This window comes from Tinamus guttatus, unplaced genomic scaffold, assembly GCF_059628265.1.
Source record: "Tinamus guttatus ecotype Peru unplaced genomic scaffold, ASM5962826v1 Tinamus_guttatus_pri_ptg000036l, whole genome shotgun sequence".
Lineage (NCBI taxonomy): Eukaryota > Metazoa > Chordata > Aves > Tinamiformes > Tinamidae > Tinamus > Tinamus guttatus.
In genome coordinates, this window is record NW_028288570.1 from 517,258 (window position 1) to 539,863 (window position 22,606).

A 22,606-nucleotide genomic window follows, 5' to 3' on the forward strand; every position below is an offset into this window, starting at 1 on the left:
TTTATTTTGCAGCACTTGGTTAAGTGACAGCTTCACAAAGAGTAGAGAAATATAGATACTCAAATAGCACTAGAATGATTGCTTTAAATGTTTCCTCATAATTTATCACAAGATGAAAAATAGATTAGAAAATAAGTATATAATTGATATTTCATTTTTTAAAAAAATGGAATTGTTTTTTCTGTCAAAAAATATAGGAGTAGGAAGGGAGCTCTTCATTGTGCCAAAATCAATGTGCCGTATTTTGATTATAAGGTACTTTTTACAATAGCCATTTTAAAGGAGTCATTTGGATGCTCACTTAGAAATAATTAAATTATGAATATGTCATGAATTCATTAAAATTCAATTATACTGTATTAAAAGAATGTGCAAAAGAGAGAGAGCTTTCAGGTAGTTTCCCCATCTAGTGGGCTCTACCTGTGTTTCCATTTTAGTTATTATCTGTTCTCAGCAGTCTTAAATTCTCAGAGGAATTTCACTGTCAGAGAAGCTTTCACTGACATAGTAGAAACTTCCTGAAGGACCACCTGAGGTGCTTGACTTTTTCAAGTTTTGAGAACAAGGCTCTGTCTCTGTAGACTCTAAGTTGTCCTCTATTGTGCTGACATTATGTGAAAATGTAAAACTGTTTGTGTGAAAACTGTAAGCTGATTTAATTTAAAAAGATAATCTGACTTAGACCTGCTTAGAAAACATTATACATATATTTTTTCATTAGTGTCCTTACTTCCATACATTAGACTTGTTTTCTGTAACTTAGGAATTATTTAGGTTTATAATGAAGACTGCTATGATGATGTGTATAGAAATGCAGAATTTTAAAATGCAAAGTTAACTGATAAGAGGATATTCACTGTTAAATCTGGTATCACTACAAAGACCACATAAATTCCATGAAGTGAATAAGAACAAGGAAAAAGCATTCAAATTCACCCTGATATGGTGCATTTGCAATATGGATTGCACTTGTCTTTTTATTTGCTCCAGCCAATGTAAACTATGTGTAACAGAATGGCAATTCAAATGATTCACTATCTGCATGACACTATGAATTACATTGTCCTGACTATGATAGAAGAAAAAAAAATTTTACCCAGTTCAAATTAAATAGTGTTAAAAATAGTGTTAAAATTGAAAAAATAGTCCCAGAGTAATGGTGAACAGGGCCTGACAAGTACAAAGGTACAACTACTTTTTGATGTAAAAGAACATTATGAATATGAGATTTCAAACAGATTTGTCCAATTCGCTTCCATTGTCAGTTAAACGTAGTAATAGTAAACTAATAATAAGCACCTGAGGTGCTTATGAGTTATGAGTTTTAGTAATGGTTATATGAGTCTATTTGGATTAAAATCTTTAGTGTCCCTCCCACTGTACTGTGTTCCACATGTAATCACTTGTCCTTCTTCCCACAGGCCTCCTTTTATGATTAGTGAAAAAGGTTTAACTTTATATCCCTCCATCCCCTTGGAAAGCAGGTATCTATTGCTTGGTTCCTGCAACTGTGAAGGATTAAAGTCACTGTCTTGACCAGTCCTACCTTGTACACCATGAGATTGTCAGAAGGAACTTCTTGGTTCTGCCCTAGAGTACACAGATTTTAATTTATTTGATTTGATTTTGATCAAATAGATATATTCAGATTATAGAGATTTCAGAAGGTGGAGGACAAAATGACTAAGGTAAAAATCATTCAGGTGCTTACAAGGAGAAAAAGAAGCAAGCAGAAGTAATTATAATTCCAGCTGAAAATTGCCTGATACAGGTAGAAAAAGGATAGACATAACACCATGAAAGTAAGTAGGATGGAAGGCAGGTATTAAAGCATCTTTGAACTTTGAAAAGAAAGTTTCAGATGCCCTGCTTACATCTAGGTCATCGTTGTTTGTATTGGTTGACCGGTAATCTTTTGTTCTGCAAAAATAATTTTAGCACTATAACAAGTATGCCCAGTTCCACATTCCTCACTCCAGAAATATCTTAGCTCCAAGAACAGTTTTCCTTGTGCAAGGAATGAAATCAGATCTTCAGTGAAGGATAAAAAAATCACCATTTTTTTAAAATAGTTTTTGTCTTTTGCTTGGGAAGTAATAAAAGATTTGCCTTAGTTAAGTCCTAAGACTTGCCTAGTTAAGTCCGATTAACTAGGAAAATAGCAATTTCTCTTTCAGTCAGAGTGTATGCTGCAGATTCTATTAAAGTCAATATTTTATATGTTCATTATTCTTAATTTACCCAGTAAAACATGTGCTGTTGGGTTATTAATGTTTTTATATCCTTTTCTATGCAACGATAAGAGAAAACCTGATTTTTTTCCCATAGGCAATGGCCCTATGGCTAGCAGACAAGAAAATGAGACATACAAATAGACTTCCAAATGCTGTTAAGCTTGACAGGACACCGAGTGTGTGGTTAGAGTTTTTCATCTCAGCTGTAAGGGGGAGCTGCCTCCATGGCAATCAGAAGCAGTCCTCCTCCGGACAGTTTTACAGCAGACTAATTGCAATAATTTGACCTGAGATACTGCTGATTTAAGATGGTGCAAAAGAGAAAGCAGCAGCACAGTGAGCCTTTTTGACAGCAGTATCCACCATGCTTCTTCATTCCTAGATGTTGTACAGTCATCATAAGTCAAACAGCAGGTGGTTTTAATTGGCAAAATTATTCTTACTAATTTTTAATCTGTTGCAGACAGATCTGAGGCAAGTTATGTGGCCAAGTTGGGGTGGATTGCTTTTTCTTAAGAATGTACAACGCATTTTGTCTCAAGTTCTGAAAGTGGAAGTAGGACTTCTTCCTGGCCTTACCCGGGTGTGTGTGAGGCCTTGCTGCCTCAAAGGAGGAATATTTGCTTTTTAAAAAAGGAAAGAATATATATATATATATATATTTCCAAAAAGAACAGTTCACTCACTACTTCTCTCTAAGGAGCTTTAAAACTTTTGTAACACAACCAACAATTTGCACAGTCTTTGTGCTGTGCCTGCCAATTACAATGCGAAAATATAGACTCAGTGGCCATTCCAGACACTATCGCTCATGAACAGATTGATATGTTCACGCACAATTGCTCTGAGAGGCCCTAGACCTGTTGGGGGTCAAATTGGCAAAATAAGTAGCAACTGTATTCTCACAGCAGCCTCCGAAGGAGAGGCAGATGTCTGTTGTATCTTGCAAACGCATTCTTTTACAATGTGTTACTTCTTCTCTTTTATTGCACGGGAGGAAAGTGAGGGACAGAGAATCAAGGACAACAGTAATGATCCACCATGTGGAATCTATAAACAATGTTGTTCTAGAATAAGATGGGCCTGGAAGGAGGTGGGGGCCTCACTGTACTTGGGCCAGACATTACCTAGCTCCCCAGGTGAAAGAAAGAGAATAGGTGAGAATAGGGAGCAGACGCTGGGAAGATGTGATTCAGAGTGAGGCTTTCTGGAAAGTATAAAGAGCAGCTTGAATCCCTTTAGAGGCCTGAGTTACTAGGTATTAAAATAGCTTGCTCCTGCTTTTGGGGAACCGAACTTGCCTTGTGAAGACTACTGAAGAAAATATTAATTTAAAACTGGAGTAAGAATTGAACCTGTGGCTTTTGAGCCACAAAGGAAACCCCCAGATTTTACAAGAAGACAGGAGTTTCCTGAGGGGGAAATGATTGAGAGAACATCCTACAGTACAAAATACATTTTCTTTGACAAAGAAAAGTCATTGGTGAAAATACAGGCTTGGGAATGTCCTAAAAACCTGGATAGGAAAGCTGCTATGCCACCATTTTAAGATGTTTTAAATCTCATTTTGGATAACACTGTATTGAAGGAGCAACCATGCTGAAAACAGTCATTGCCCTTGATGCTTACAAAGCCCGCAGACCAGCAACCGGGACAGCTGCCTGAAGGAAGAAAACTAGAGGGGTTACTTATTCCTCTTCCTATTGCATCTAGCTGGCCCATGTTTAAACTGAGAGAATGTAGGGAATAATGATAGTGTCTGTCTTCCCTAGCATATGTGAAGGTTTCAGGTTTGGGCCTCGTTGTGTTTGACCTCATTTAGGACAAAAATGCTTTTATCTAAATCAAAGCCAATTTCCAGTATTAGTCTGAACTTGTGAAGACCCCCAGTGAACAAAAATATCACAGGAATTAGGCAATACGTTCAGAATGTATTTTGAAGTTTTAAGCATGTGCTTAAGTGCTTTTCTGGCTCCACTTTAATGAAAGATGGAAACGTAATGTGGAAATATGACTGTTTCATTAGAATTGGAATGAATCCCAGCAACGAACAAAGCTCAGAATGAAGTACTATTTTGAGATTTAGAAGTAGCTTCCCTCCATGTTTATTTTCAGAGGAGCCCATCTTCATTTTACCATTGCCTGATGTAAGACTATCAGAATATGTCAGCAAGACTGCTTGCGGCATTTCACATGTTGGGTGATGCATAATTGGGCAATGTGATCTATATGACTTGTTTTGTAAACTTTTGGAGTAATGTCTTTGGTCATTCACTTAGGCCCGAAAGCTTCAGACTTTCTTAAAAGCCAGAGCAATCATGACAAGCTACTTTTGGTAAATATTACCTCTACAGCATGCGACTTTCTTCAAGGTAATTTGTCATCCTTGGAGATGCTAGAGCTAGGAAAAACTAGCTAGAGCAAAGAGATAAATGAAATGTGAAAGCAGACAGACCATCTCTAACTGCTTATATGAAGTTTAATTGACTTCCTTGAAAAGAAGTGGGGTTGGACTAGATGATCTTCAAAGATCCTTCTAACTTTAATCATTCTGCGAAAAGGCTGCAAGACACAGAAACAACTAACAACATCTAACAATAGATAATAGTTGATAGAAAAAAAAAACAAAAACATAATCAATTTAATTTCTTCTTCAATTCAATTCATAATTTAACCAATAATGACAATAAAATAGATGCAGGTCAAGAGACAGACATCCATCTGATGCAAAATGCTGTAGCTGTGCTGACTCAGTGCATTTGTGCATGGCAGAGGGCACAGACACCCACGGACTTCAGACTAGGCCCAAATGAGGTGTCAGAGTAGGGCGCACTTTGTGGTGGTTCGGAGACAAGGGCAGAAAAAGATCTGAAGATGAAGACAGTGCAATGCCTAGAGAAATAATGAAGGATTTTATAAGGAACAATAATCTGTTGCTTGCAGCAGGATCTTCTGGCTGGAGCACAGAAGATGAGTCTGGGTTTTGTCTCTCTGCTTAGGGGGAAGTGTCAACTCTGGAGGAGGTCAATGTGCCAAGGCTTAGTGTGCCCCTGTCCTGGGAATAGCTCAGTGCTTGTCATAAGTCCCTTTGGCTTTGGGTCTGGTTTGTTTTTAACATTACTGGTGAGACTGGGACTACCGCTAATATGGCAGAAATAGCAATGTGTGATGAAGGCTGCTGTACTCGGTTTGAGCTCAGCTGGTGTTGACAGATGACTTTGACAGTCCTTCTCTTCTGCACTTACTAACGCTATAGATTCTGATTGCTCGCCAAGAGCTAAATGGGTCCAAAATGAGGAAGGATAGGTCAGTCAGTTACTAATACATAGGATGGTCTGGATACAATCTGGATGGCAGGGATGGAGGGAAGATTATCTGTCTGTGATGTGCTCTGTTTCTCATGTGCAGCCATCGCTGGTTGCTGCTTGTAAAATGTAGCAACATAGTCAAGTCCTTTTCACTAGCCATTAAAAAATCTCCCAATATCAATCTGTCAAGCTTCTTCTTTTCTTAATAAAAGATAGGCAGCAGCCTCACATTTATGAAAACAGTGCACAATTAAAGATTTATACTGCAATAATGTAAATATAACAAATACGATCAGATGTTCTCAGTGTGCACGCCATGGACACTCATGAAAATTCAGTGAACACTACAATATTTTGTGGAAGCACATGAAATGATAATGGATAATTAGAAGTTGTATACTCATTTTTTTTCCTATAGTGACTTTTAATACTATTTTTCATAGCTCACCAGGAAACCTGAGCTATGCTGAGGATTTGCCAGACAACATGGTAAACTAGCAAGTGGGTATTTTGTATGTTATCTCCAGTTTAGTGGAACTTTGTAGGGCAACAAGCCACTAGTAGATCACAACTCATTTTGGCAGGCCATTTTGTGTGCATTATTGACCTTTTCTTGCTGTCCATAAATCCTTGACAATGCTGACACAGAAACGCACCAACTGACCTTTCAAAAAATCTTGGAAATAATCCGTTCCAGCTGCAGGCTGAGGACACTGACCATATTCAAATATAAATCTCTCCATCAGCACCATGGACTGCTGGCAACACCAGTGTTTGCACTCCCCAAACTGATTCACCACACCAACAGACTTGGTATTAGAAAAAAAAATGAGAAAACATCTCTGGTTAACATCAGAAGTAGGAAAACACCTTTTTAAAGCTGACTATGTGAGGAAAATTTAGGATAGCATTGTTCTGATATTCCTCAAAAGCAGACTAGCAAGTGGAGCATCCTCTCTTGGCAACTCTTTATGCAAAATGTTGTTAGCACCTGTAAATCCTATTGATCTTAGCCTCAATTACATAACTTTTTTTTTTTTTTTGAGCTCAAAAATGTTTTTGGGTTGGCAGCCTTTCTTTATATTTTGAAATATAAAATATTCCTCTCAAAACTCTTTGTGCAATCTATTTTCTCCATTTGCAGAGCACAGTGTGTAGTTTTTCTTTTCTTCTAAAGGAGAAAAAAAAAAGATATCTTGAGCTGCAATAATTACTGCAAATGTATGAGGGTCCTCAGGAGACAGGATCCTTGAACGAACTGCCTGGATGAGCTGGGCCATGCTAGAAGTATATATTGCTAGCTTTTATATGGTCTTGAGATCAGCAAGTTGAGTTGCTTCGAACGACCTCTTAATGAGAGGAGGGCTAGCTCCATTGCATTACCTGTAGGTTGATAGCAGTATACAATTTCAGACAGGCTTGCCTTGGGCTACTACTCTTTTTCCCAAATTTTGATGTTAGTTAGCTTTGTCTTATGTCCTGTGAAGAGCTTCACCTATGGTTTTCCTATCAATATATATCAGTATATATCAATATATATGTGTATATATAACAGAAGGACTTCAGTATACTTGACAGATAAATTTCACCCGCCTGTGCACTTTGCAACGTGGCTCCAACAACAAACTAACTTCTGCTTCAGGGAAATGTGTGTGTCCTTGTGGAAAGCATAATTTGTGTCACTGAGAAAGAGGCTACAGCTATAGCTGAGGTAGAAGCACAGGCATTTGTGCTCCGGAAGCTATAGAGACCAAAAACTTGACAAGGTTAAAAGAGGAACTATATTCTCATATGGGTAACAGTTACATTTACAATGCAGTAAGTAAATTTAAGACTACTGAAAGGAAAGTTAAAAACTCCTTATTGTTGGGCTGCAATGGTTATTGAAGTGCCAAGTTCAGGACAAGACACTGATGGGAGATTTTGCATGTTGCGAAGTGTCTTCTGAAATGTGTGGTGTCAGCCTGTTACGTATGCAGGAATGTTCCATTTCTGCAAATGTAAAAGACAAAATGCCCCTATCTAGCTATTTCAGGGTAGTAGCATGAAATAAAGTCTGTATTTTTTATATGTTGCTGTTACAGGTCACATTGGCGATTCATTATGAATACTAACCATATTTAGCATATTTCACATTTCCAATGAAAAATAATTCAGCCTGTTTAAATTTATTTCCATGAAATTTAGTGTAGTGGATAGTCAAGACAATATATATAAATGGAAGCTTGAAGTAAACTATTTTCTTCTGTCTTTTTTTCCTGCTTTAACATTCCAGTAGTAACCATCAAAATTTTCTTTATCAGCCCCCTTATGAGGGTCTGTTTTCTTTTCAAATACATTGTCACCAGTGCACTCGGCAATGCAAGTTTGATTTTGCAAATGCGCTTCTTTCTGCTTTTTTTTCATGCTGGGAAAGAAGTAGTAGTAGCGATATAGGATATAGGAGTGCTTCACATTTCCTTTCCAGCTGGTCAGTATATATTTTTTGTAATTACAGTTTCTACATTTGTTTCAAATTTCCCTGCCTCCCTGAAGTAATAGTTTTGAGCACTAGTGCATGGGTATTAAACTCTTGTGTATAAAAGGGAATTTCAACAGCTTGGATGAGATTCTAACTCTTTTTTTTTTTTTTTTTTTTTTCCTTCTCTTATGACCAGGGACCATGTAAGGATCTAATCCAGCCTTCAGTATAAGGCTATAAGCTGTGCCATGGTTCCATAAGTCCTTTTTACAGTGTACTCTGAAAGTACAGTTTAAGTACTAAGTAATGGATAATCTGAGCAAGAGCTTTTGAAAAACTGTGGTGAGAAATGCTCTGAGAAGTCTTAAAACTGGGCTTTTTGGTGGATTTAAAGAAGAATATGGCAATTAGCAGATGCCTTTCATGACCACATGCAAACTTTTCATAGTTTGCATGAAGCCAAAACAATTTAGTCTGCATGACTCAAGTATTTCAGAGACCTTCGGTCTTAAAGGAAAACAAAGATTTAAATGGGTCTTTGTGTGGCCAGTCTGCTTTTTGTGCAGAACTCTTCAACGACCTTTTCACCGACTGAATGGTCTTTTCACAGTGTCCTTATGCAGATCAATTATTCATTTTAGCATTGAAATAATACTTAACATTTAATATGTTCTCTCTGTTTTCTATTAAAAAAGAAAGTTGATAAACCGTTCAACCGTAATTTGTATATCTGACCATATTTTATATTCCCTTATATCAGTGGAAATCTTTAACTGTACTTTTAAAAGCTAAGAAGGAGCTGAAATCTCTAAAATGGAATTGCATGTTTTTTTTTTCTTAAATTTTGCTTTGTTTCAGCCACTCATTACTCAGAGAAACTGGTAGTGAGTAGCAGAATGTTTTCACAAAACTGATACAGAAATTCTTTTCAATCCCTCTTTTATTCTAACTAGCAGGTCCTCTAGAGAGTTTGAAAGTTTCATGAAAACAGTGGAATAAATGTGAAAACCACTGATAGATCCACCACTGATAGTAGCAAGTTTTCACCAAAGGTTCCTTTTATGCTCTTGCTGGTGAAACACTAGATAATACAGCTTCTTTAATGGGATTCTCTCCTTTTTCTTTTCTTTTCTTTTCTTTTCTTTTCTTTTCTTTTCTTTTCTTTTCTTTTCTTTTCTTTTCTTTTCTTTTCTTTTCTTTTCTTTTCTTTTCTTTTCTTTTCTTTTCTTTTCTTTTCTTTTCTTTTCTTTTATTTTCTTTCCTTTTCTTTCCTTTTCTTTCCTTTTTTTTTTTTTTTTTTCCTTTTTTCAGCCTCATATCCTTAAATTGCACTTATGAGAACAGATCTATTCTGGAGCCAGCTTTCACAATCCAACTGATCCTTGGAAGGCTGTTTAGATTAATTTTCCCTTTTTTAATTCTCTTTTTTCTCTCTCTCTCACCTTGATTTTCAGTAATGAAATCAAGAAGGAGCTTTCCCATTTGTTTCCTGAGCAGTGTCATCCTCATCCAGTCATAATGCCGGTGTCCCTAGAAGTAATCACATGCAGTTATCACTTGTCTGGAGGATAAACAGTTAGCTCCATAAGCTACAGAGACTTTGCCAAACTATTTGTGTAATATTAACCTATACTGAAATAAAGTGCTTAATCTCCCTTAATTAGACAGTAGGAAAAATTCAATTTGGCAGCAGCAATGTTTAAACCAGCTTAAGTGGTTCCCATCCTATAATACCATTCTGCTGACTAACCATGAAGGAAAATGAATTAGAGTTGTGGTATGGATACAAGCTATCTGAGAAAGCTGTATTTCTGCTGGATCAGCCCTTTGGTCTGGTTCTCTGCTCCCCTCAACTGCACTGGCATGAGGGAGAGAGATGATGTGAGGAGGAGCAAGCACCTTGGACAGAGATTGTCATCATTAACCGCGTTATCAAAGAAATAATGCTGTTAAAGAAATATATTTTTCATTATGAATTATTTTATGAACCACAGGTTCAGGATTAAGCTTCTTTATAAACACACGAATTAAACACAGTCATTGTACAAAGATTGTGACATTTGCAGGTGCTACTAGATTTTGTCTGAGAGAAAAGAACAAGCCTTATCTGTAAGGCTAATGAATCTGGGATGAAGTGACCCAATTCATGGAGCCTTGAATTTCAAGGATTCATTGTCTAGATAATTCCTTTGATGGAAGTATAAAGATAGTGTGAGGAAACAGTTTCCAGATCTCAGAACTGATGATTAGTTAAGTTATTTTCTGTGGCAAGCCTCCTAGAATTATGTTAGTACAAAGGAATAGTTTCTTATTAAATCTTAATAATATTAATGCTCTTTCTAAAAAGGGCAATTTGACTTTAATCAGAGATAAAATTACAGTCTTAACAGTGTCTAGTTTCCTAAAAACTTTTTTTTTTTTTTTAATTGTGTCTAGCTGATTTTGGCAACTCAAATGTTCCTCTTAAAATATTTTTCTCTTGCCATCAAGGCAGGTTTGTTTGTTTGTTTGTTTGTTTTGGTATTGTGACCAGCATTAATTACCAGCCAGTCTGTTTTGGCTGAAATATTAGAAAAAAAAAATCTCAATAATAACAGGAAAGGCAGGGTTTCCTGCACAGTTAATTCTGGCTTTGAGCAGTCCAAGAGAAGTACTGAAAATACTTTTTTTTTTTTTTAATGCAAAATCAAAGCATTATATGAAAGGTGCTTAATAAACAAGGTTGCTTTTCATGTGGGAATGGTAATAGATAATCACAGAATGGTTCAGATGGGAGGGACCTCTGGTGATCATCCAGTTCAGGCCCCTGCTCAAAACAAGTTCTGTCAGAGCAGATTGCTTGGGCTGTGTTCAGCTGAGCTTTGAATATCCTGAAGGATAGGGACTCCACAACATCCCTGAGCAACCTGTTCATTCCAGTGCTTGACCATCCTTGCAATATCCATATTTTTGATGTTCATGTGGAATTTCTTGTGTTTCAGTTTGTGCCCATTACCGCTATCCAGTTACTGGATATCACTAAAAGTCTAGTTCTCTCTTATTTCCTTTCCCTACCATCAGATTTTTATACACATTGATAAGACCCCCACCTCCTCGAGCCTTCTCTTCTCCAAGGTACTGCCCCAGCTCTCTCAGCCGCTCCTTGCATGCTTCAGTTCCTTAATCATCTTTGTAACCCTTCACTAGACTTGCCCCAATATGCATATTTGTCTCTTGTCCTGAGGAACCCCAGGACTGCAGATATGTCTTACCAGGGCTGAGTAAAGGCGGGAAGCTAATGCTCCTTGACCTAGCGGCAACACTCTTCTTAACGCAGCCTAAGAGGCTCCTTGGCTTTCTTTGTTGTAAGGATGCAGTTCTGGTTCCTGTTCAACTTGATGTCCACCAAGATCCCCTGGTCCTTCTCTGGAAAGCAGCTTTCCAGACAGTTGGCCCTCAGCCTGTGCTGGTCCATAGAGCTATTTTTTGCCAGGTGCAGAACTCTGCCTTTCTCTTTGATGAACCTCATGTGCCCATCTTTCCAGCCTGTTGAGGTCCCTCTCAATGGCAGCACAACCCTTTGGCCTATCAGATATTTTTTTCCATTTTTTTTTCTGTCCACTTCCCTGCTTGTCCACCTGAGCTCAAACAGTCTATGGACCTTTGTTAGTATTCTCTCTTCTATAGTACTTAGAATGCAACCTTTCCATCTGTGTAAGTCATGAATTCTCGAGTTCGGTTATGACTAACATTTGAACTCTTTTCAATGGAGCAGATAAAATAAAATACTGGAGAAAAATTTTCTTTGCTTGCCAAAGCAAATCCTTTGAAATTGCTGTCCTTTGACACAAAACAAATAAAAGACAAACTTTATGAAGGAAATAGGGAGCTAGATTCAGAAAACCTGTGTTGCAAATAGAGTAACAAGACTGCTTTCAAGAATAAATAGTAAGTGTACACCTGGAATACTAAAGATCTAAGCTTTATAATTTAAGGCCTCTAGTCAAACTTGGGTCAGAAACAGATTTCAGAGAACAAGTGATCACAAAAGTGTTCATTGACTAAACTCTTCACATTCGCAGTCAGAAGTGACCACAGAAATCAAACTTGCTTTAAGTAACAGTGAAGTCTAAGTATGAAGCTAAAAGTCAGATTTTGCCTACCCAGAGACATTAATTGCATTCATTTGCCATATTTGTACAGTGCAGCTTCATGTTGGTGATTATGTAATAAAAGAAGACTCTACCATGAGTCTTCATCTGGCATTGAATTTATATTTATGCCAAAGTTCCCATCTGCAAAAGCAATGAGACCTCCATTTCTTTTCAGCTTAACATCTAAGACTTAGGCAAGATTTATCCCTAACAGACTGGCCACATGTGAGTGTTTTCAAACATCTTAAAACTTACAGTCATTTCAGAATTATGATTCTTTTATTTCTTTTAACTCAATTTAAAAAATCTTATTTTTATGATTTTTTCTTGTTTTATATTAGCCTTGATAATTTGCTGAATTTCATATTTGTTATTTTCAGAAACTTTCTTTAATAACCTTTTTTCTCCAATTGGACCAGGTTCCTTGAACTCACATATGTGGATCAACAGAGAGAGAGAGAGAGAGAGAGAGAGAGAGACAGAAACCCAGGTTCACTATTCATGTTTTCATTCCCTCCTTTCTCTCTGAGAGCCCCTGTAGACAAAAAGAATGCTGAAATCAGCAGGCTGTAGGACTCTCAAAGAACTGTCTTAACCACCAGCCTGGGTGCAACTTGTTAGGATGCTTTCTCTGAGCACTTAACATGAAGTGAATTTTAACCTCATGAGTGGCATGGCAAAAGTCCAACCTCACATGGGCTGTACCAAGTAGTAGAGAAGATATCGAAAATCTAAGGTGATCCTTTCTTTATTGCTCCTGAGACTGCTGTACTGCATTGAAACTATTTTTTTTAAAAGCATTCTCTGAAACACTATTATATGTTATACAATAATTTTGCTCACAGTATCTTTGTTGTAGTATTTCTAGGACCTTATGTTTCTTTGTTGGCAACTTTCCTCTTGATCTGACTCCCATTTGTGGGATTAAGTCAGCGTTTCCAATGAAATAAGATGTGGCATATTGCCCTAGCGTTACACGGAATTGGCTGGTGGTACTGAGCTCAATTTTTATCAGATTTTCATATTTTTCTTTTGATATAATAGTTCTTTAAAATACAAATAAGACTTAGATCAACTAAAATCCAAAGACAAATGCAAAATAGCTAATGACTTCATTATATCAGTCACTAATTAATAATTTCAAATAAAAATGCTCCTTCATGAATATCCTCTTTTTCTAGATAGCCTTACCTAATACTAGCCCCATTCCACTTAAGTGGAAGGCAAATACTGGTAGGAAACTCAAGAAAGGGCATCTCTTTTTAGTCCTATGAAGAGGGAGATCAGTTAACACAGAAGCTTAGTAGACACATGGTTTTGCACTCAGAGTTGTAGTGTTTCATTGAGATGCCTACCCATCCGTTACATCTCTCTTGCTTTTGGTACAACTTACAAACATATATCCCTGTCAAAAGTAAGCAACCTGTGCCTTATTTCAGTCCTTTCAAGATCCAGGTTAATTAAAGGGATAGCTGAATGGCAGCAGATGGGACACAGCATCTTTCCTCTGTGTAATTTTGCTTGCTGCTATTTAGCAAAAAGCATTAAAGAAAACGTCATCCTTCACTTTTTTTTTTGGATTCCTGGGTCTTCCATATTTCTGTTGTTTTGTAGTTCAGTCTCTGTGGTGCCAACTGTTGTCATACTGTCTGTCGAGCTAGACAATATTTGCGTAGGTGTCAATGCCCAGCTGCCTGAGGCCTGTATTATGCCCCCATATATTCCATGGAGTTCTTATGTTCCCTCTGGGAATATCTGATCACATTGTTTTGTCCCTCTAAGCTGTTGGCAGGCACTGTTAACTCAGTCCTCACAATAGCATGATTTGTTGCAAGCATTGCAATTGTGAACTTGCAGATTTTACCACTTAAAAGTAAGTAAGATCAGGCTTGCTGTAAATTCCTGCATAACTCACAACTCTGTGTAATCAGATTAGTTTTCAGACAAGTAAATCCACATTTCTGTTTCTTTCACATTGGAGTGAACTACTGTTGCTTGCTTAAAGACTAGGAAGTAGAGCCACATGGGGCCTCCACTTCAGCATGGCTAACGTATAACTCATGGGTACTATGTTGCCTAGGGGAACCCATGACCTCAAATTGGGCACCCGATGAACTGAGAGGAAACTCCCCATTCCACCAGCGAATGGCTAAATCATTAATTTAAAGTAATCTATTTTTAGGAGTTAACCTTTTTGTTGTTCTTGTTTTTTTGTTGTTTTGCTATCTAAGATCTATGCATTCTCCTGCAGCTGGCCACAGAAGCCAAATTTCTTATGCTCAGGGCAGAGAGAAAAGATACAGAGGTGCATGTAGGACAGACTGCAGTGCTGTAACAGTAGGATTATTAATTAAATTAGCTAAATGTTGCCATAGAAAGATTACTCCTACCCATCTTAGAGAATGGAGGTGGAATGGGAGAATGGGCTCCTTTGTGTTCCTTTGTGAAAGATTTTCTATATGAATTTAGGCAATCAGTTAAATCTGTTTAGCATGTTTGATTACAAACAACATACTTAGTAGTTATTGTTTTTAAGAGTTTTTTGACAGTTCCAGGGTGAGGTCTCAGAAATTCAGTTACAAAAATCACTGTCACTTATTATGGAATATTAAGGTAAAGAATATGATAAAGAAATCTTGGGGGACGATAGCTGTAACAGTTCTGTCATTGAATTTAGCCTTTTTCATCCCTTTCCAATCAGTAAAATATGATTTCATGGGATCATAAGCTGCATGTTGCTAAGCTAAAATAGGTGATATGCAGAACGAAATGCGGAGAAATGCAAATGTGTGTGTATTCTGTGAAGATTTTGGATGCTGAACACTAAGTAATTGTGGAAGCACTCTACTGAACAATGTGGTTAGAAATAATGATTGTGAATGATTATGTACCAAATAAATACTGTCCATCTTGTCTGTTGAATGAAATAGAAATATGTGGTTCTTTGTGTATGCATAAAGATTCTGAATTAAAATTGCATAGACAACTTTTAACCTGGTATCTTCTGAATTCTGATTGCTTATCTTAGAAACTTGAATATGGGTACTTAACTAAGTGAATCAAATCAGCAGTATCATTTGGACTAAGGAACTAGGAGGGTAGAACATAGATAAGAGTTAGATTTTCTCTAAGTCAAAGGAGCAAACACTTGTTGGAAATGCATCCAAAGCTGAGATTCAGACTATCAAACTTGCTGAAAAATTAACCATCTTTAAAACATGAGAAAAAATAAGAAAAGGTATAAATAGGAAGATATAGGTGGAAAGAGGGATTATTAAGCACAGCAAATGACACTGTAGAGTTAATGTAGTATAGAGAAAATAGTGAAGACTTTTAAGGATAACAAGAGTTGAACCACATTAGACATCACAAAGAATTTCAGACCATAGAATAAAAGGATTGTAAGCCTTATAAATAAAATGATAGTGAGGGCAAAAGGAAGACTAATTTGCAGTTTGTAGAAGGAAGAATGAATGAAAGGTTGTCCTACTACTAAATTAATGTTTCATTTGAATTTTGAATGAGTGCTATACCCATGAGAAAGGGCAAGATAGCTAGCTATAGGAAATAAAAAGTTTGAAATTGCCTATGTTTGTGTAAGAACTCTGGACTTCATGTCCATTCCAGAATTCTGAGAGCATTAGCAAAGGAATTTACAAGATCAGTGGCAAGATATTTTAAAATGAAACTATCCAGTGTCCTCCCATGGCTGTGGATTAACACATTTAAGAAGGAAGAAAGATTCTGATTGCTACTGCTTCTGATTACTTCTGATTGCAGAGCCATTCTGCTTTTTATCAGTGTGCTGTGTTTTGGATGAAGTGTGAAGAAAATGTCCAGTTGCTTCGTGCGTGTGTGTGTGTGTGCAGGACCAAGTTAAACAGAGTATGTGTAATCTAGCTGAATTTGAGCAAGCTGACATTGTGCTTTGTAAAGAATTACTGGGTACTGGAGGTAGAACTGTTTTCAGTGGATATGACGAGTTAGTATTGAAGGAGAAGTGTTAAGGTGAAAGGAAGCTGCTGGTGCTATTCCTGAGGACTATATAAAGTAAAATATTAAACACAGACAACTTGAATAATCAGCCTGAATCATAACTACAATAAAATGACACAGAACAGTGAGAATCAGAAATTTATACCTTTGAGAGTTAACAAAATTCAAATGTTATTGGTAAAGAAGGAAAAAGATTTTGCATTAGTTAATCATAAAATGGTTACAATCCACAAGTGGGAAACAATCATGGAAAAGGTAATTACTGGATTTATTCTGCAAAGCATTTTCATTAGAGTTGGGGAACTAATTTTTCCATCATCTAAGATACTGTCCAGAATACTGTGCATGAATCTGGTTACCCGTGTTCTAGAAATCTAGAATACAAATGAAAACCTGAATTGAAGGCAATGGGATAACCCACAGAGGCAGAGATAACGAAACAGAACAAACTGAAGAACCTGGCTTTGCCTATCACAGCCTTACCTAGGCTTTGCCTAGCACAGCAAAGCAAGAGCAGGAGGTATTTTATTGCCATCTCAAAATGTTCAATGGCAATAAAGCAATTAGTTAAGTGAAAGCATAATCTTAACTCAAGAATAAATGAGTAGAAAATGATCTTGAAAAGATGTATGCTGAAAATTAAAGACAATTTTGACTGTAAATACAGTGATGTTCTAGAACAAAGACAGTGAAGGCAAAAATGTTTCCATAACATGTGAGTTTGCAACAGCAGCTGATGAGGCTGAGTGGGAGAGATTTTTTTCCAATCCTGAAACACTCCTGATGTAGTTTCCACATGTAGTATGTTGTAGTCATGAAATACATATGAGTTTGATTCATTTTTTCTTAAATAATGGATACAAGCACTTTGGCAATGCTGAAAAAGAAAGATGGATAGACACATGCTACAATTGATCATCCTAAATTATATACTATGCCAAGAATTTTGCCTTTATTTCAAAGAATAAAACCCTATCAGAACATATTCTCCAAAATCTTTGAACTGACCCCACATCAGAAACCTGGCAGAAAATACTAAAGAAAATGTGATGTAGAATTATTCTGTTTTATTTTAATCTTGATTCAGAAATCATGAATAATCTCTCTATGGATTTTTAGTATCTAGAATGAAAGGGGAGAGGGATAAAACTGGGATCACTAGTGATGAACCTAAGGTCAGCAAGCCAGGGTTGGAGGGAAGCTCATTAGCCCAGCTGAAGTGCATCTACACCAATACACTCAGCTCGGGCAACAAAGAGGAGGAGCTAGAGACCCCGGCACATCGGGAAAACTATGACATTGTTGCCATCACTGAGATGTGGTGGGACCTCTGTCATAACAACTGGAGCGCTGCAACAGATGGCTACAGGCTCTTCCAAAGGGACAGGTAAGGAATGAAAGGAGATGGGGTAGCGCTATATATTAGAGAGCATTTCCATTGCATGGGGCTCCAAGTGGATAACGGAAAAGTCAAGTGCTCATGGGTCAGGATCAGCGGGGAGGCCAATAAGGCCGACATCCTGGTGGGAGTCTGCTTTGACCACTCAGCCAGGATGAAGAGACAGAGGAGGCATTCTACAAGCAGCAGAAGTCTGACAATCCGCAGCCATGGTTCTCATGGGGGGCTTCAACCTACCAGATGTTTGTTGGAAATATAACACAGCAGAGAGCAAACAGTCTCACAGGAGGTTTGTGGAGTGCATGGAAGATAACTTCCTGTCACAGCTGGTGCGCCCAGTGGAGGTGCACCCCTGTGCCTGCTCTTTGGGAACAGAAAAGAACTGGTGGGAGATGTGGTGGTTGGAGGCCATCTTGGCCATAGTGACCGCAAAATGATAAGGTTTTCAATTCTTGGTGAAGTCAGGAGAGGCATCAGCAAAACCACTACCTTGGACTTCTGGAGGGCAGACTTGGATTGTTTAGGACATTGGTTGGGAGAGTCCCTTGGGAGACAGTCCTAAAGAGCAAAGTGGTCCAGGAAGCCTTGACATTTCTCAAGAAGGAAATCTTAAAGGCACAGAAACAGGTTGTTCCCATGTGCCAAAAGACGAGCCAGCAGGGAAGAAGACCGGCCTGGCTGAATAGGCACCTATCACTGAGACCTGGGGAAGAAAAAGACAATTTACCACCTTTCGAAGGAGGACAGACAACTCAGGAAGAATAAAAGGACAGCACTAGGGTATGTAGAGCAGAAATCCGAAAGGCAAAAACTCAAATGGAACTCAATCTGGCCACCTTTATAAAAGACAAGAAAACTTTTTTTTTTGTATATGGGTTAACAAGAAGAGGAGGGCCAAGGAGAATCTCTATCCACTTTTGGATGTGTCAGGGAACATGGTCACCAAGGATGAGAACAAGGCTAAGGTACTTAATGCCTTCTTTGCTTCACTCTTTTAACACCCAAAGCAATTATCCTCAAGGTACTTGGTGCCTGAGCTGGAAGACATCTATGGTGAGTAGAATAAACCTCACATAATTCAGGAGGAAACAGTCAGTGACCTGCAACTCCACCTGGACGCTGACAAGTCTATGGGGCCAGGTGGATCCACCTGAGGGTTGAGCAGGTAGAAGTGATTGCCAAGCCTCTCTCCATCATCTATCTAGGGTCACGATCAAGAGGGTAGGTCCCATATGACTGGAGACTTGCCAATGTGACACTCATCTATAAGAAGGGTCAGATGGAGGATCCAGAGAACTACAGGACTCTCAGTCTGACCTCATTATCAGGGAAAGTTATGGAGCAGATCATCCTGAGGGCAAAAACACAGCATGTGCACGACAACCAGTGGACCAGGCCCAGGCAGCATGAGTGTATGAAAGGCAGATCCTGAGTGACCAACTTGATCTCCTTCTCAGACCAGGTGGATGAGGGAAAGGCTGTGGATATGGTCTACTTAGACTTCAGTAAGGCCTTTGACACAGTCTCCCACTGCCTTCTCCTGGAGAAGCTGTCTGCTCATGGCTTAGACAGATGTACTCTTCGCTGGTTGAAGAACTGTCTGGATGGCTGGGCCCAGAGTGTGGTGGTGAATGGAGATGAATCCAGCTGGCGACTGGTTGTGTCAGCAGTGTTCCCCAGGTGTCAGTGTTGGGGCCAGTCTTCTTTAAAATCTTTATTGATGATCTGAATGAGAGGATTGAGTGCACCTTCAGCAAATTTGCAGATGACACCAAGCTGAGAGGAACAGTTGATGTGCTTGAGGGTAGGAAGGCTCTGCAGAAGCATCTGCACAGACAGGATCAATGAGCTGAGACCAACTGTATGAGGTTCAACAAGGCCAAGTGCCAGGTCCTGCACTTCGGTCACAACAACCCCATGCAGTGCTACAGGTTTGGGGCAGAGTGGTTGGGGAGCTGTGTGGCAGAAAAGGATCTGGGAGTGTTGGTCAACAGCCAGCTGAACGTGAGCCAGCAGTGCATCCAGGTGGCTAGGAAGGCCAACGGTCTCCTGGCTTGTATCAGGAACAGTGTAGTCAGCAGTACCAGGCAGGAGATTGTCCCGCTGTACTTGTTGCTAGTGAGGCCGCACCTCAAATACTGTGTTCAGTTTTGGGCCCCTCACTGCAAGAAAGACAGTGAGGTGCTGGAGCGTGTCCAAGAAAGGGCAACAAAGCTGCCGAAGGGACTGGAGAACAGGCCTTATGAGAAGCAGCTGAGGGAGCTTGGGTTATTCAGTCTTGAGAGGAGGAAACTCAAGGGAGACCTTATCATTCTCTACAACTATCTGAAAGGAGGTAGTGACATGAAGATTGGTCTCTTGACCAAAACAATTAGTGATAGGATAAGCGGAATGACCTTAAGTCATGCCAGGAGAGATTCAGGTTAGATATCAGGAAAAATTTCTACACGGAAAGAGTGGTGAAGCATTGGAACAGGCTGCCCAGGAAAGTAGTGGAGTCACTATCCCTGGCAGTGTTCAAGAAACGTGTAGTTGAGGCACTTAGTGACATGGTTTCACAGGCGGTGATGGATTTATGGTTGGACTTGATGGTCTTGAAGGTCTTTTCCATCCGTAATGATTCTATGATTCTATTTGGATTGGCAAGAAGACAGTACCAGACAGCTGAAACATTTTTCAGGGATGACTTCTCTTCCTTCCAGACTTCAGAACTTTTCCCATCTTACAGAAAATTTTTAGATTGATTATTGGTGATTTAACCACTACAGTTTTGTTCTTTCAACTTTATTATTTTTCACTTTTATTAACTAAACATTTAATGACTAAATGATCTCCTGTCACAAATATATATTTGTGGTTCTCCCTCAATCCACCAAAACCATATGGGAAACCCCCAGGATACCTGATATATATTTCTTACAATAAGGGACTCTTTTGGGAGTCCATGTTATATAACTTTAATTGTCTTCTAATGTAAATTGAATAATATTTTAAAAATATTTTTCAATGTAAATTATGGCCTATTTGTGAGGGGAAAAGGTCAATAAATAAAGAAACTAATATATACACATTACCTCTGAAATACATCTGAGAGTAGACCAGAATATTATATAGAAAACTTCATTTGTCAGAGAAAAGTTCACTGGCTATTTGAACACAATGGGAAGTTGTATATCCCAAACAAGACTTTGTGTTCAAATAAGCAACATGTAAGAGCTTGTAACAAAGGAAGAGGGCCTTTGTGATCTATAAAGGACTAAGAAGGTGGGATGGGACAACCTCACAAAGGAGACTATTCCCGAGGAATTTATTCCTTCAGACAGTGCAAGAGGTAATATCTTTAAAAGCTCGTATACCACAAGTCTGAACCATCTCCATTATTGGAGATGGTCAGCATGGGGTTTAATGAGTAATTCATTGATAAACATGTTAGAATCAAGCTAGTGTTGATGAAAGGCCCTTGTTCTTGGCCAAGGAGGGAAGAGTTTGACCAGATGATCTCCATGGGTCCCTTCCAGCTGAAATGTTTTTAAGAGTCTGTGATTTTTTAATTAGATGTTATCTGTGAGTCTCTGTAAGCTCTAAGTACTTTTTAATGAGTTTCAAATTCTTTCAAACATTTTAAATACTTTTCATATTGGCAATAACATTTTCTTTTTTTAAGTTAATTTTCATTCACATGTTATACAAGCGTATAAATTATCACTGATGTTAACAAGAAGCTTGTATGGAAACCTTTTTTTGTATGGAGATTTTCATTGCTGTCAGACACTGTGTAGAGACAAAGATATAATTTTTTGTTTTAATTGTGCTTTTGACTCTTTTTTTTTGGCAAGTGAAACTACTTTGGTTGCCTTGTTATCAAACTCATAATTGACAAGCCCACTACCAAAATAAATACCAATAGTTTGAGAAGCGTACACATAAATTTTACAGATTTCAAATCCATGCCAGCAATATCATATAGAAATATCCCCACAAATTTGTTTTAGAAGTGGTGTTGGGTGAGGTGAATGTGTCAGACCTTAAAAAAGGAAGATTGCAGGCTTTTCCTGCTATGGTGAAGTGTGTCTCCTTTTCTGGATGATTCGGGTAAAGCTAGTAACAAACATTTTCTTCTTGACTAACAATATGTTGGATGGAAAAGCAAAATTAACTAGTTAGGAGTGGGTACTTCTAGAGCAGTTTCATCCCACAGTGCTCTTTTAAATTGTGGAGAGGAAGATAATTACATGGGTCGAAACAAAGAAAAGCATCAATGAAGACAAGAATTTTGCTTTCCTGGAAGCTAAGTATGGGCTTTATGACAAAAAAGATACAGATGAGAGTGAGATGGTCTGTATCATTTCAGCAGAGCTGAAACTCTGGTCATGTTGCAGAACTTCACCAAGCGATTTTGTTTCTGTGAGTGTGGGTCACATACAAGGAAAAAGGTGTGATGATCTGCAGTGACGTGGCCTTCTAAGTAGGATGTTACAATCTTCCACTAAATGTAGAATGTGAATTGTAATATGTTGATTTCTTGCTTGGTTTCTCACTATTGGAACCATTGGTTCAGTTTTTTGTCCCAGACCTCACAAAGGCATCTTTTTTTTTTTTTTTTTACTCCCCGATCATCAGCTCTCATTCCATGAATTGGATCTTTGTCTTTGGTCACTCACTGTACATTGCTAATCATCACGTCTGCTTTGGTGAACTTTTGTTCACACAAGGAACTCCTGCTGGTTTTTCAATATCTTAGGGAGGTATAGGAGGAGTCTTGTCCTCTGTTACGCTAGCTTGAGAGAGTGTGTGATGTGGTAGGAAGAGCACAGACCATGGCCCAAAAACACACACAAAAATGAAGGCTAAAGTATTCATCTGAGAAGCCAGGTTTTGACATTGGTGAAATCTTGTAACTCACTGAAATTAAGGCTGCAGTGGCAGGATGAAGTCAGAAGACAATCAAAGATATTATGAACCTATATTCAGAGCTCAAAGGTGGCACTGCATGGTTAAAATACAGAGTGTTTTGAAAAGAACTCTCTCCCCTTGCCATTTCTATTCTTTGCTGTCAGGTCTCCACTCATTCTTTT